We start from the raw sequence: 14,122 nt of genomic DNA on the forward strand, positions 1-14,122 counted from the left end.
TGCCATGCATGTATTCCTTCAGCAGTTATTCACCACGTTCCTAAGTACCTGGTCCTGTTAGGAAAGTGAAAAGACATTGTCCCACTCCAGACAGTGAGAAAGGCACCGAGCTGACACAACAGTGCAGAGATGAGGGTGCCAAAGAAGCAGCAGAGTCGGTGTGGGGAGTAGGACACAAAGCAACACAAGTTTCTGCTCTGGGAAAATGCTGGAAGGCTGTAGAGAAGTGTACTAAGGCAGGGAGAGTAAAGTAGGGAGGTAACACGTGGGCCAGGGCTAGGCAAGCTACGCGCAAAGGCAGGAAGGGGACCCACGGGAAAAGGTGTGAGCGGCGAGGCTGGGTGCGCAGGGGATCTGGGTGACCCAAGTTCGCAGCGCGGCCAGCAGCGAAGCCTCAGCCCCAAGGGAGCTGTGAGCGCCACGAGCTCGACGATGGCGCGGAGACTGGAAGGACCGTCTCTAGAGGGGTGGTGGCTGGGAGAAAGTCGGGAACTAGCTGCGTCTCCAGGAGGGAGAGGACCTGGGGGCTTTGCGGGAGAGGGAGTCTGTGAAGACACTGCTGAGGTAAAATTTAAAAGGATGACCCGCCAGGAAGAGTCGCACTGTGTCTTAGCGCTCCATATGGCAGACGCTGGCAAAATTGCCGAAAAAATAATCACAAGTCACTACCTATATGGAGGCTTTTAAGGTTAATTACGATTACGTTGAGTTTTGGGAACATGAGAGTAGGACATGGAACCACCCCCTAGGCTTCACGGGCGGCGTGGGCAACTTCGCCCCGTGGCATTACAATCTCCCCAATGGCTGTATTTTGGGGCAACGGAACTGGATGGAAACTCAGTCCGCCGCGAGAAAACAGGCAAACACTTTTCAATATCAGTTTACGGTAGGCGTGCAGTTGCCGCGCAAACCTCCTCACGTCCAGTCAGTCCTTCAAGAGCTTCTTTCATTGTCCTCCACAATGCATCCCGTAAGGCGGTCAAAGCAGGGACAAGGTCCACGCGCGGCGCATGCGCATAACGCGCGTCGTGGGCGGAGGGCGGGACGGGAAGGATGTTTCCCAGAAGCCTCCGCCATCCGCGCTGCCCTTCCTCCCGCTCACCAGCCGCGCGACGTGACTCCGCCTACCACGTTCCTCCGTCGCAAACGGTGGTTTGTCAGCGCCCCCCTGCGATCCCGTTGAGCACTGCGGACGTGCCCGTAGGGCCCGAGCGAGCTTGAGTGTGGCAGGTCCAGCCGCTGGCGTCGTCACCGTAGCGCGCCGACTTGTGGCAGCGCGGCCCAGCAGAGTGGAGACAGGGAGGGGGGAGGCGCGTGAGGCCGGGAGGGGAGGGAGGCCAGACTAGGCTGGGGGAAGGGGAGCAGCGGTGGCGCAAGCCGCGCGAAGCAGCGCAGCCCGGGTCCGCTCCCTGCCTAGTCTCCGGCTCCCGACCCGACCAACCGAGCCGGCGCCCCAACACTCCCGGAACACCTCAGAGGAGACGGAAGGGAACTTAGCAGCGGAGTGACGGAGATCTAGCTTCCTGCGGTGGGGTCGCCGCCACCGCCGCCGCTGCTTTGAACAAGCGCCTCGACCTCGGCCTGAGGTAAAGGGCCGACCCCGGGGGATGGATGGGCTTGGGTAGCTTCTGGGTTAGGCGGGAGCCGGGGGCCGGCGCCGAGCGGAGAAACGGGCCAGGGAGACGGGAGAGCGGACAAAGTTTCGAAATTTGCCCGGCCCAGGCGGCGTCCTGCGCTTGAAGGAAAGTTGGAGCTGCCCCTCCAGGCTGGGGAAGCTGCACCGGGTAGAGCCCTTTTATCTTGTCGCTCCCCGGCGAGGGAGGCCCTGCTCCGGCTGCCGCCGCCTCACTGTCTGCACCCCGTCCCATTTCCTCCTTGTGGCCTACGCGCCTCTGCTGCCTGAGCTGGCAAAGCTTGTCCCCGCCCGCGTGCGGGGCCTTACTGGTGTGTGTGTGGGGGCGAATGGAGGGAAGGGGCTCTACGCTAGGACCGCCACAGACACCCCCTCCCTGTGGTGGCAACGTGTCCTGCTGAGCTTCCGGGAGCTCCCGATCCCCGAGTCTGTTTTACGAGGGAGATTTCGCTTTTGTCGCCAGCGTCCAAGCCAGCTTGTGAAACCAAACTTTACTGCGCGGTGACCTCTCGAGTGCGCGAATGGGGAAGAGCTGAGGCTTCTAAACATCATCAGCCTTTACCCCTTGTCCTGAACTTAAAACTGTTTCCCCCGCCCCCCTCGCCTCATATTTTAAACCTGCTCTCTGGCTGACAACTAATTGAAGGGAGAGAAGATCTGAACTAAGGTTAATGTGTCGCTCATGCTTAGACCTAGGAATTTTGAGCCGTTTAAGAGATTTCTTAGAGATGTTTGGCCATCTTGCCACCTACACATATTTTGAAAAATAGTTTTAAAAGACACGTGATTTAGAGTACCGGATTACAAGTACTCTTGATTCACAGATTAAAATGTTGAATTTTAAAATATCCCCAGTATACTTTTGTACTATTAATAGTGCCTATGAGCTGTGTTTCGTTCACTTTAGATTACATTTTGATGTCCTGGCTTACATTGCTGTCTCTACTAACAGTGAACTAAGATATTTAAGGAAAGCTGATGAACATATTTTTAACATAATGCTTTGACTAGTAGATTCTGATCTAAAATTTCTCTCATTTGGGGAATTTCCTCTGAATTTTGGGAAAAGCATATTAAAAATGCATTTTCTTGTTTTAAAAGTTAACTCATGAGTATGACCGCTTCACCAGCAGATTATTGAGTACCTCCTTAAAAAACTTCAGTTTTGTATTTTATTCTTAATTGTATTAAAATTTTAATGTGTAATAAAGTTTTTTTTCCAGACTTTCCCTTTTTCCTGCTTCTTTGGCATTTGATTTAATCATTTTACTATTTCGTTATTTATTAAAGCTGATAGGGAAAAGTTTGTAGGCCTTTTGTTTATGTGATTGTGGTTTTAACTGAGAGGAGAAATGGAAATTTGAAACTCTTTGGATTTCTTTGTTGATATCATTCTATTAAAGATAATTTGAATTTATTTATATATTGTCTATGCAGTTGAATTTTTAAAAGATTAGCAATTCTTATTGTAGCTGCACTTTAGCAATAATTTTATTTTTGGTGCTTGTAAATATATTAACAGTCTTTCAGTTTCACACTTATCTGAGAATTTTGAATACATTTTAAGATTTCAGTGGTGTAAAATTTGTTTAGAGTAAATATACCCAGGTTATTAAAATGTTCTTTAGGGAATGGGGCTATAACTCAGTGCTTGCCTTGCATGTGTGAGGGTTGGGTTTGATCCTCAGCACCATATTAAAAAAAATAAATAAACAAAATACAGGCATGCTGTCCATTTTCAACTACAAAAGAAATTAAAAAAAGATGTTATTTAGTATGTCAGAGGGGAAGAACACTATAGAAGACATTGTAAAATTGTTCTTAAATAGACTGCTTACAGACGTGTCATGGAGAAAATTTTAATGAGAATTTTCCCTTTGTAATATCTTCATGTGGTAAAATGAAGTTTACAGGTTAGGATTGAGAGTTTAGGGGTTGCTCAGCTTCCCCATCTTCTTTTGAGCATTAACCAGCGATATGCAATTTTCTTGAAAACGTGTTGTTAATCAGCAAATATAGGATGAATCAAGTGCAGTTACATGATGCTGTCGATTCATCATCAATAGTGTATTTAGTAATAAGAACTTGCAGTGTTTACTACCCACCAACTTAGTACTGAACTTTTTAGGTACATCAATGAGAAGTAGTTGTGAAACCTTAATTCAAAAGGGTGACAGGCATAAAAGTAACACAGTTAGCCATACAATAATTCTTATTTTAACTTCCTTTTAGCATCTGTTCCTATCTTTAGGTGATGTGAATTGGATCTTCACTTCCTTTGCCCAGTGAAATAAAGAAACTTAAAACCCCAATTTTTTTTTTATTCCATTTTCCACGATAATAACTACTAATTCAGAACTTTTAAGGCCACAGTAAGGACTATGGATTTTACTATGACTGAGAAGAAAAGCTATTTGAGAAGAGACATGATCTCACATATTTTATCAGGATCATTTAACAGTGTTAAAAACTTTAGGTCAGCAAGGGTCATAGTGTTTTTTTAGGAAGTTATTTTGCAAATGAGAAATGGTGGTGGTGGCAGTGGTGGTGTTTTTACATTTTACATTGAATTTTTATACGCCATAACAAAAAAATACAATGCAAAGGTAAGTCTTGGGAACAGCTACAGAATGATACTGAACATTTTAACTCTGGGCTCTACTCAGTACTGTACTAACAGTTATTTTTCAGATGGTATGTATTGAAAAGGAGAGGCAGCAAGATTGGATTAATTGCTGAAAGATTAGTTAGGAGGCTTTTGAAAATAGTCTGGGAGGTGCATGATTTGGGATGAGGATTGTGGGTGGGATTTAAGATTATTAGGTCTCAGTTGAAAGACAGGATACAGAAGAGAGAAATTTCAAAGATTACTCCTGGGTTATATAGTGGTACCAGATAAGGATGAAAGGTTTTTTTGGTTTTGACTGGATTTGACAAAGTGCCTTTGGACCTTCAAATGGAAATTCTGCACTTTTTTTTTTTTTTTTTTTTTTTTTTTTTGCGGTGCTGGGGATACAACCCAGGTCCTTACATATGCTAAGGCAAACACTCTACCACTGAGCTACATCCCAAGTCTTAAAAATGGAAATGCTGTAGGCAGTTAGATATATGGATATATAATTGAGAGGAGGGGTGTGGGCTGGGAATAGAAAATTGGAATTACCTGTGTAGGTACTTGCAATTATGGGTGAAATTGCCTAAGGGAGGAACTATAACTTGGGGGATAAAAGAGAGAGGGAGAGAGATATCCTAGAATGGAACCATGGTGGCCTCAAATTTAAAAAGTGCACTGAAGGCTGGGGTTGTGGTTCAGTGGCAGAGCATCCTTAGCACCACATATGAGGAAATAAGTAAATAAAAGTCTATCAAAAACTAAGAAAATATTTTTAAAAAAGTGCACTGGAAGTGAGTTCCTAAAGAATACTATGAAGGTCAGAGAAGTAGGAAGTGTGTTGTAGAAGCCAAAGGAAGAGAGTATTTCAAGGGGAATGTGGTTGGTAGTGTCACGTGTTGGTGAGAGTTGAATACAGTAAGGGCTGAACACTTTTTCATTGGATTTAACAACATGGAACTCATTGGCTTTTTGAGCAATCAGGATAGGAAGCTGCTTATTTTCAAACTGGTACTCCTGTAATTTCTTAAATAGTTCTAAAAGTGCTGAGATAAAAGTTTAAGAAATTATCTGCCCATATAACAAAAAAGAGCCAATGTTATAAATATATACTATGTATCAGCCACTCTATTGTAGACACTTTACATAAATTTTATTTGATCTTTTTATTAGCTTTGTGTAATTAGATGTATTAGTCTATTTTGCAGAATGTATCTAAAACTCAAGAGAGTTTAAATGCTTTCATGTTACTGCACTTGCTAAGTCTCTCTGTATAGGTCCATCTAACTGCCTTAGTTGCTCTCCCTGCCTCTACACCATTGCTGTCCAGTAGACATTTCTGTGTTGATACAAATGCTGTGTATCTGTAGTGACCAGTACAGTAGCTGATAGCAATGTGGCTAGGAACACTTGAAATGTGACCATTGAAACTGGGGAACTGAATAATGGTTACCTTTTGGAGGGTACAGTTATAGATCAAAGGCCATTGACAATCTCATAAACAATAAAGCACAGTCTTAAAGTGAAAACATGTTCTTCATTTGAAACAAGTACTATTTTGGTTACATGCTAGTTTTAGGCACTGTAACTGAATTTTGTAAGTAACTGTCAAAAACAATATCAAACTTTAATACAGTTGAAGTAACTTTTTTCCTCCAAACCATTGGAGATTAAGTTGCAGATGCAGTCTTATCTCCTCAAAAAAAAAAAAAAATACAAGGACAAGGACTTTCTATTATACAACAATAATATAACCATCAAAACCGGAAATAAATCTTGTTATATTGCTACCATCTAACCTCAGACTTCATTCAACTTTTGCCAGTTTCTACAGTAATTTTCTTTTGTAACGAAAGAATTTAGTTCAGAATTCTGTGTTGCATTTAATTGTAAAATTTTTTTATTTTTTTATTTTTATTGTTTTAGTACCTGGGATTGAGCCCAGGGGTACTTTACCAGGTAGTTACATCCCCAGTCCTTTTAAAAAAGTTGTTTATTTTGAGATAGGGTCTTGCTACATTGCTGAGACTGGCCTGGAATTTGAGATCCCCTTGCCTCTGCCTCCCAGGTTGCTGGGATTGTAGGTGTGTGCCACTGCACCTGGCTTTAATGGTAACAATTTTTTAGACTCCTCTAACAGCCCCTCAGTTTTACCTTGACTTTCATGATCTTGATACTTTTTAAGGATTATAAGTCAGTTTTGTTGTAAAATGTCTCTTAATTTGGGTTTGTCTGATAGTTCCTATGGTTAGATTCAGATTGTGTTCTTGTGGCACTAGTGATTTATTGTTGTTCTCTTTTTATCCTGTCAGCATACAATTTATTTGTCCCATTACAAGTGATGTGCATGCACTTTGATAATGGAGATTAAGATGAGGCCTTACAAGCTTTCTCACTGTAGAGGGATGATTTTTCTTTTAGTAATTAATATATATTTTGAGGGAAAGTATTTTAAATTTGTTAAAATAGCTCATTTCTTATCAAATTTGCTATTTATGTATTCTCAAATTGTCTCAGCATTGGTCACTGAAAGTCCTTCAGGCTAGTTTCTGTTTTTCTTTTCATTTGCTTTGAGTACTTCCTTACTTTTTGACAAAAGAAAATGTTCCAGCCTATATAATCTGTACTTTTCCTTCCACAACCTTGGAATCATCTATTCCTCCAAGAAGTGGTTTCTTTTAGTGTAGAAAGACATTTAGGAACCAAGATTCAGACACTGTATTTATTTTTAATACTTCTGTATAGAAAACCATGAGTTTGTACCAGTTTCAGTCCACAGGTTTGTATTGGTTTTCTCCCTTTACAAATTTATAACTTCCTTCTCTTATATGAAGAAACCTGGCTCCCATCATCCTTACTATATTAACTTATCTCATCCCTTGTATATAGCCAGTTTCCCATTCTCATGGACATTGCTGCTCTCCTGCTGCATGTTTTGACTTTACTTAGGTTCTAATCACCCTCAGTCTGCAATGCATTTCTAACTCTACAGTTTTCAGATACTTCATGCTGAGGATCTTACTGTACTGATTAAGCTCCAGTACTTCACTTTGGGCTCCATCACTATCTCTAATATGGACAGCTTGCTCATTGGTTTGGGCAGTACCCCAGCCAGAATAGAAGTATACAGACATGTTCTTTTAAAGATTATACTTATTCTGGGGCTGGGGATGTGGCTCAAGCGGTAGCGCGCTTGCCTGGCATGCGTGCGGCCCGGGTTCGATCCTCAGCACCACATACCAACAAAGATGTTGTGTCCGCCGAAAACTAAAAAATAAATATTAAAAAAAAAAATTAAAAAAAAAAAAAAAAGATTATACTTATTCTTTTTTTTTTTTGTAAAAGATTGTTATACCATAGATTTTTGTATTCAAATATGTTCTCAACTGTTTAATTTAAACCCTCTGAAGACTTACATCTGTATTTAGGATAAGACAAAATTAATTTTTGTTTGTGTGTGTGTTTTTTTAAATGAAAGTAGGTTCATATGTTACATGTTTTTATGCATCTTGCTTTTGTCACTAAATAATGCCCCATTTGAAAATTCTCCAAGTCATCTAGTAGAACTCTACTTACAATGAATGCTGGTATTTTTAAAAAGCTATTTTCCTGTTTAGGGGCTTTTTGTTGTTGTTGTTTTGGGAAAAGAAAGGATTCTTCATAGACTTTTCACATTACATAGCAAATGCTATATACACAGAGGATATGACTGAGTGGCATCTGATAGATGAACAAATGTTAAGTGAGTGAAGCAAAATACAGTTTCATGCAGATTCTAACTGTCCACGTGTGTATGACCTTATTATCCTGAATATCAAGATGTTATTTTTTTTTTATTAGTTGTTGATGGACCGTTATTTTATTTATTTACATGTGGTACTGAGAATCTGAACCCAGTGCCTCACACATGCTAGGCAAATGCTTCTACCACTGAGCCACAACCCCAGCCTGAGATGTAATTTCTTAAATGAGAACATCAACATCTATTTTTTTTTATTTGTTGTTTTTAGATATACATGAGAGTAGGGTGTATTTTGACATATTATACACACATGGGGTGCAACCCATTTCAGTTTTGATCCTATTCTTGTAGTTGAACATGATATTCATGTAGTTGAACATGAGTTACATTGGTCATGTGTTCATATATGAGCATAGGAAAGTTATGTCCAATTTATGCTACTGTATTTCCTATTCCGATCCCCCGTCCTCCCCTTCATTCCCCTGAACAAAATTAATTTCCTTTTTCCCCTTTTCCCCTAATATTCTCAAGTTCTAAGTCATATATATTATATACACACAAACCCCCACACACAAGTTTTTTGGTACCAGGGATTGAACCCAGGAGCACTTAACCACTGAGTCACATCCCCAGCCCTTTTTTATTTTTTATTTTGATACAAGGTCTCGCTGACTTGCTTATTTAGGGCCTTGCTAAGTTGCTGAGGTTGGCTTTGAACTGGTGATCCTTCAGCCTCAGTCTCCTTATTACTGGGATTACAGGTATCCGCCACTGGGCCCTGGTCTCAGCCATATATATATATTTTTTTAAATATTTATTTTTTAGATGTAGTTGGACACTATACCTTTATTTTTTATGTGGTGCTGAGGATTGAATCCAGGGCCTCGCACATGCTAGGAGAGCGCTCTACCGCTGAGCTACAACCCCAGCCCTCAGCCATATTTTTAAGGGTGTCTTTTTATCCTAATTTTCACGGTAGGGTAAAAATTAGTTCAGTTTAATATGCAGGTTTAGGAATCAACTTGCTCTGGTCTGGTGACAATATTGATTGTTACCTTTTCTAGGTGACTCAACTAGTATCTCAGTTTCCTCTCCTGAGATTATTGGAGATAGAACCCAGGGGGCACTCTACTGCTAAGATGCATCCCCAGCCATTTTACCACGGAGGCACTTTCCAGCTCCTTTTTATTTTAATTATTATTATTATTTTTTTTTTTCATTTTGAGACAAGAGTCTCACTGACTTGCTTAAGCGCTTGGTAACTTGCTGAGGCTAGTCTCTTTCTTTCCTGTTTTTTTGGTGGTATTGGGGATTGAACCCAGGGGCGCTTAACCAAACCAGATCTCCAGAGAGAGAGAGAGAGAGAGAGAGAGAGAGAGAGAATGTTTTAATATTTTTCAGTTTTTGGTGGACACAACATCTTTATTTTATTTTTATGTGGTGCTGAGGATCGAACCCAGCCACCCGCGCATGCCAGGCAAGCATGTTACCACTTGAGCCACATCCCCAGTCCCAAATCCAACCCTTTTTTATATGTAATTTAGAGACAGGGCTTCCCTGAGTTGCTGAGACTGATCTTGAACTCACCATCCTAAGCCAATAGGATTACAGGCATGCACCACCAGCTGGGCTGCTGAGGCTAGTCTTGAACTTGCTTTCCTCCTGCCTCAGCCTCCTGAATCACTTGGATAATAGACATGCATCACTGCCCCCAGCTTTTACCTGTTTTAATTTTTAAGTAACATTTACCTAAGTCTAGTACTAACAGCAGCAAATTTTCTCTCTTTTCCGTATACTTAAGTTAATTTGTTCAGTGAGTTTGAAGTCTTTTTAATGCAACGTTCTGTGTTCAGTGTTGATGGTATTTTAATATTTTTAAAAAGTATCTCCTTAATATAAAGAGGATGACATGTGGCAAGGCATACTGAAGTATTTAATTTACTATCCAGCATTACCTTGTATAAAGTAGGTACCTTTCCTACTACAAGTCTGTGCCCCAGTTTTGTTGATGTTGTCTGTTAGGGCTGGGGATGAAACATCAGGCTGCCGTCTTCTTTTTTTTTTTAAATTTTTTATTCTTTTTAGTTATACATGACAGTAGATTGTCATATCTTACATGGAATATGTATGGTGGTTGTATACATGATATAGAATTACACCTGTCATGTATTTTTGTGGTTGTACATGATGTGGAGTTACACTAGTCATGTATTCATATATGAACATAGGAAAGTTATGTCTGATTCATTCTACTCTTTCCTATTCCTATCCTTCTTCACTTCTCCCATCCAATCCAGTGAATGTCAAGCCCCCCCCCCCCCCAATTGTGAGTCAGCATCCGCATATCAGAGAAAACATTTGGCTTTTGGTTTTTTGGGATTGGCTTATTTCACTTAGCATAATAGTCTCCAGTTCCATCCATTTACTGGCAAATGCCATAATTTCATTCTTCTTTATGGCTGAATAATATTCCATTGTGAATATATACCACATTTTCTTTATCCAGTCATCTTTTGAAGGGTACCTTGGTTAGTTCCATAGCTTAGCTGTTGAGAATTGAGTTACTTGAAACATTAATATAGGCCTTCTTTTTTTGACATCCGGTGCCCTTTCCATTTTTTCCTAACTAGTTTTCCATACTTTCTTTTGTGCTGCTGCATTATCTTTAAAACCACCAATGCGCCAGTTTAAACATCTCAGAAACCATTTTCAAGTATATGAAAGAGAGGTGGACTTTTCCTTAGGGATTCTCTGCCTTTTACAGAACACAGGTTCTACGTTGGACCTAAAGTTTCTTTTCATTTTGGCCCATAATTATTTCTCTGTCCTCACCTCCTATTGCTTTCCCAAATGAATTCTTTCTAACAAAATTAGTCCTGAACATCTTCTTAAAGCATGTATGCATTATTTCTTCATTTTACATTTTTCTCCTTTTACTCTTTCATAGTCGGGAGTTGCTCCCCTCAGGAATTTCTCAGAAACTCCTTGACTGGCACTCACATTTGGCATTTATGCTAGTGTATGCTCTCTTGTATGCTATTTCTCCAGCTTTACTCTTTGTTCTGGGAAGAGGGGTATAGTAACATAATCTGTCTTTATATACCAATGCCAGGCTCAGTACCCTGATTGCAGTAGTTGTTTAGCAATTTAAAGTATACAAAAACAGAAATAAAAGCATTAAAGAGAGAAGCCAACGCAACACTGCTTTGAAAATTCTCTAGGATTAGTTAAACTGCCTACAAATGATATATGGTCTTTTAATATAAATATACATATTGTACTATTTTGTGTGTAAAAATGTTAAGAAAATTGTTTCTGTAGAACTACTCTTCTAATGGAATAAATATTAATGACTTAAAAGAATTCATAAGCTACCATTCACCTGAAAATCCTTTTAGATGGTACAACTTTAATGCATTAGACCATATTTCTTTAGGAATAGTTACTTAGACATTACCATAAATAACATGAGAGAGAAGCATGAAACAAAATATCTTACTGTTTCAAAACTTCCATAGAATTAAATAAAATTAAAACTGAAGAGAGGGGAAGAAAATTCAACCAAGCATTAAAAGAAGTCTAAAATATTTTGTATTAATATGCCCAACTTCAACTTTTTTGGTTATCATTTGTATGATATATCTTCCCATTCTTTTATTTTAATCTATATCATTAAAGTGAATTTCTTAGAGATAGGTATCTAATTCAGACTTTTTTTTCTTAAAGGTTTGGTAATCTCTTTTTTCACAAACTACTGAATTTTAATTAGGTACAAATTTGTCATTGGTTTATGGATTAACTTTAATATTCTTAGGAGAATGTTTTGGAACCTATTCCCCATTCAAATAATTATCTGGTTCTGTTTTTCTGGGCCATACACATTTGGCATGAAATACAGTAAATTCACAAACTGTATGTCAAAATATATTTTTGAAAAATAATCATTTCAGAAAAGGAGCCTTTATGAGTAGTCTTTGGGACTTAGCAAACATGAACTTCTCTGACATTGCTCTCGTGCATACCCTTTGGTTGAGAAGATGAGCTTTTAATTGATGTTATTTAATATAACTATTTATGTCATTTACATTTAATATAACTATTTAGATTAATATAGTTATTAATAGTTATAGTTAATATATGCTACTCTTTATATTTTCTGCCTTTTTGGGGTTATATAAGTATAAATTTATGTATTGGTGTTTTGATTCTTATTTTTCTGTAGTATTTTTTGTTTGTTTTAGTTGTTGCGTGGGTGCTTCACATTCCATTGGCCATAACCTTGTATGTGACTGTTGAGCACTTAAAATGTTGTTGGTTCAAATTGAGATATTTTTAAGTATAAAATATACACCAGATTTCCCAAAAAGAATGTAAAATTTCTCACTTAAGTTTTTTATTGATTATATGTTGCAATGATAATGTTTTGGATATACTGGTTAATATTATATATACTAAGTTGTTTAACTCTTTTAATGTATTAGAAAATTTAAACTTACATTATGTGGCTCAAATATTTCTATTGAAAATGAGAATTATGATGTATACGCATAAATGTTTGCACTTAATTAATATTTTACCACTTGAAGTAAATGTAGAAGCCTGGCAACTCTGCAGTGATTATTATGGAATAGTTGTCAGAGAATTACATATATTTGTAATGACCACCCCATCAATTATGTTATTTTTGTTTTCAGAAACCATATGTATTTAGGAGATTGTTAGAGTAGAAAAGCTATTTACTGTTTATCTTGTACTTGAATGAAATTTCAAATTTATTTGTTATTTCTCTTCACCCTGAAGAACTTCCTTGAGTTCATCTTTTAAAGTAGGTCTCTGGGGCTGGGATGTGGCTCAAGCTGTAGCACGTTTGCCTGGCATGCGCAGGGCGCTGGGTTCGATCCTCAGCACCACATAAAAATAAAATAAAGATGTTATGTTCACCGAAAAATAAAAAAATATTAAAAAAAATTCTCATTCTCTCAAAAAAAAAAGTAGGTCTCTGGCGTTAAATTGTCTTAGTTTTTTCTTTACTGAAATGTCTTTAAAACACTTTCATTTTTGATGAATTTCTTCTTTACATGTAAAATTCTGAATTTTAGAGATGTCCCACTTAGTGTCTTATGGACTCTTGATGTGACAGGAAATAGTAGTAATTGAATCATTAATTTCTCCTGTGTAGTGCTTTTCTACTTTCAGGATTTTCTTTTTATCTTTGCTTTTTTTGAAGTTGATTATGATTTGTCTGGGCATGTTTTACCTTTGCATTTATTCTATTTGGAGTTCTGTGAGAGATTTTCACATTTATAATTTTGTATCTTCTCCAAGTTTGGGAAGTTTTGGATATTATTTCTTACAATATTTTTTTATGTACCAAATTTCTCTCTTTTGACATAAAGAGAACTTTTAGTTTTATCTACAGGACCCCGAGACTCTTATTATTCCTATAATTTAGCTTTATGTTTATGGATGAATTCTTTCCTTTGCTTCCCTACCCCCACAAGATCAAACACAGGGCATGCATGCTAGGCAAATGCTCTTCCATTGAGCTACACTTCCAGCCCTGCATTTTTATTTTTGTTTCAGACAATGTATCATTTTGAAAAATTCTGTATCTGTTTTATAGTTACTTTTTCTGTAGTTGGAATTTCAGCCTTTCCATTTTTTTGCCAGAAGTGTTCCCCCCGCCCTCCATGGAGTATAGTTGTAATATAAGTTTGAGTATTCCTTGTCCATAATTCTTGGGACCAAAAGTATTTCATATTGTTCTTTGGGTTTTTGGATCTTTGCATATATATGAGATATTTTGAGGATGGAACTAACCAAGTCTAAGTAGGAAATTTGTTTTAGGTATACCTTGCAATATAACATAATCTGGAAGTAATTTTTTAACATTATTTTTAGTGTATCTGCCTTTTTATTGTTACATGTCACATGAAGTCAAGTGTGGAATTTTTCACTTATAGCATCATGTTATTGCTCAAAGTTTCAGATTTTGGATTTTCTAATTAAGTATACTCAACTGGTATCTGTTCTAAAATTTTTGATAATTCTAGTTTGTATGAGTTATCTTGGATTTGGCAGTTATTTATTGTCATTTCTCTTGTGAATTGGTCATATTTCCTAGTGGTTTGTATGC

At 38.4% G+C, this 14,122-nt stretch overlaps 1 protein-coding gene across 4 annotated transcripts in view; it reads left to right on the top strand.

Moving 5' to 3' along the window:
• Window positions 1-1,347: 1,347 nt before the first annotated feature.
• Window positions 1,348-14,122, top strand: part of Scaf11 (SR-related CTD associated factor 11) — an 80,320-nt gene continuing 67,545 nt past the window's right edge. For 2 of the 4 annotated variants that reach the window (XM_026400625.2, XM_026400626.2), the window contains exon 1: window positions 1,350-1,586. The gene's annotated coding sequence lies outside the window, so the exon portion shown is untranslated. Of the gene's footprint in view, window positions 1,587-14,122 lie in introns of all 4 variants that reach the window. The other 2 variants (XM_026400628.2, XM_026400627.2) reach the window with 2 other exon arrangements.

Source organism: Urocitellus parryii, chromosome 5, assembly GCF_045843805.1.
Source record: "Urocitellus parryii isolate mUroPar1 chromosome 5, mUroPar1.hap1, whole genome shotgun sequence".
Taxonomy (NCBI): domain Eukaryota; kingdom Metazoa; phylum Chordata; class Mammalia; order Rodentia; family Sciuridae; genus Urocitellus; species Urocitellus parryii.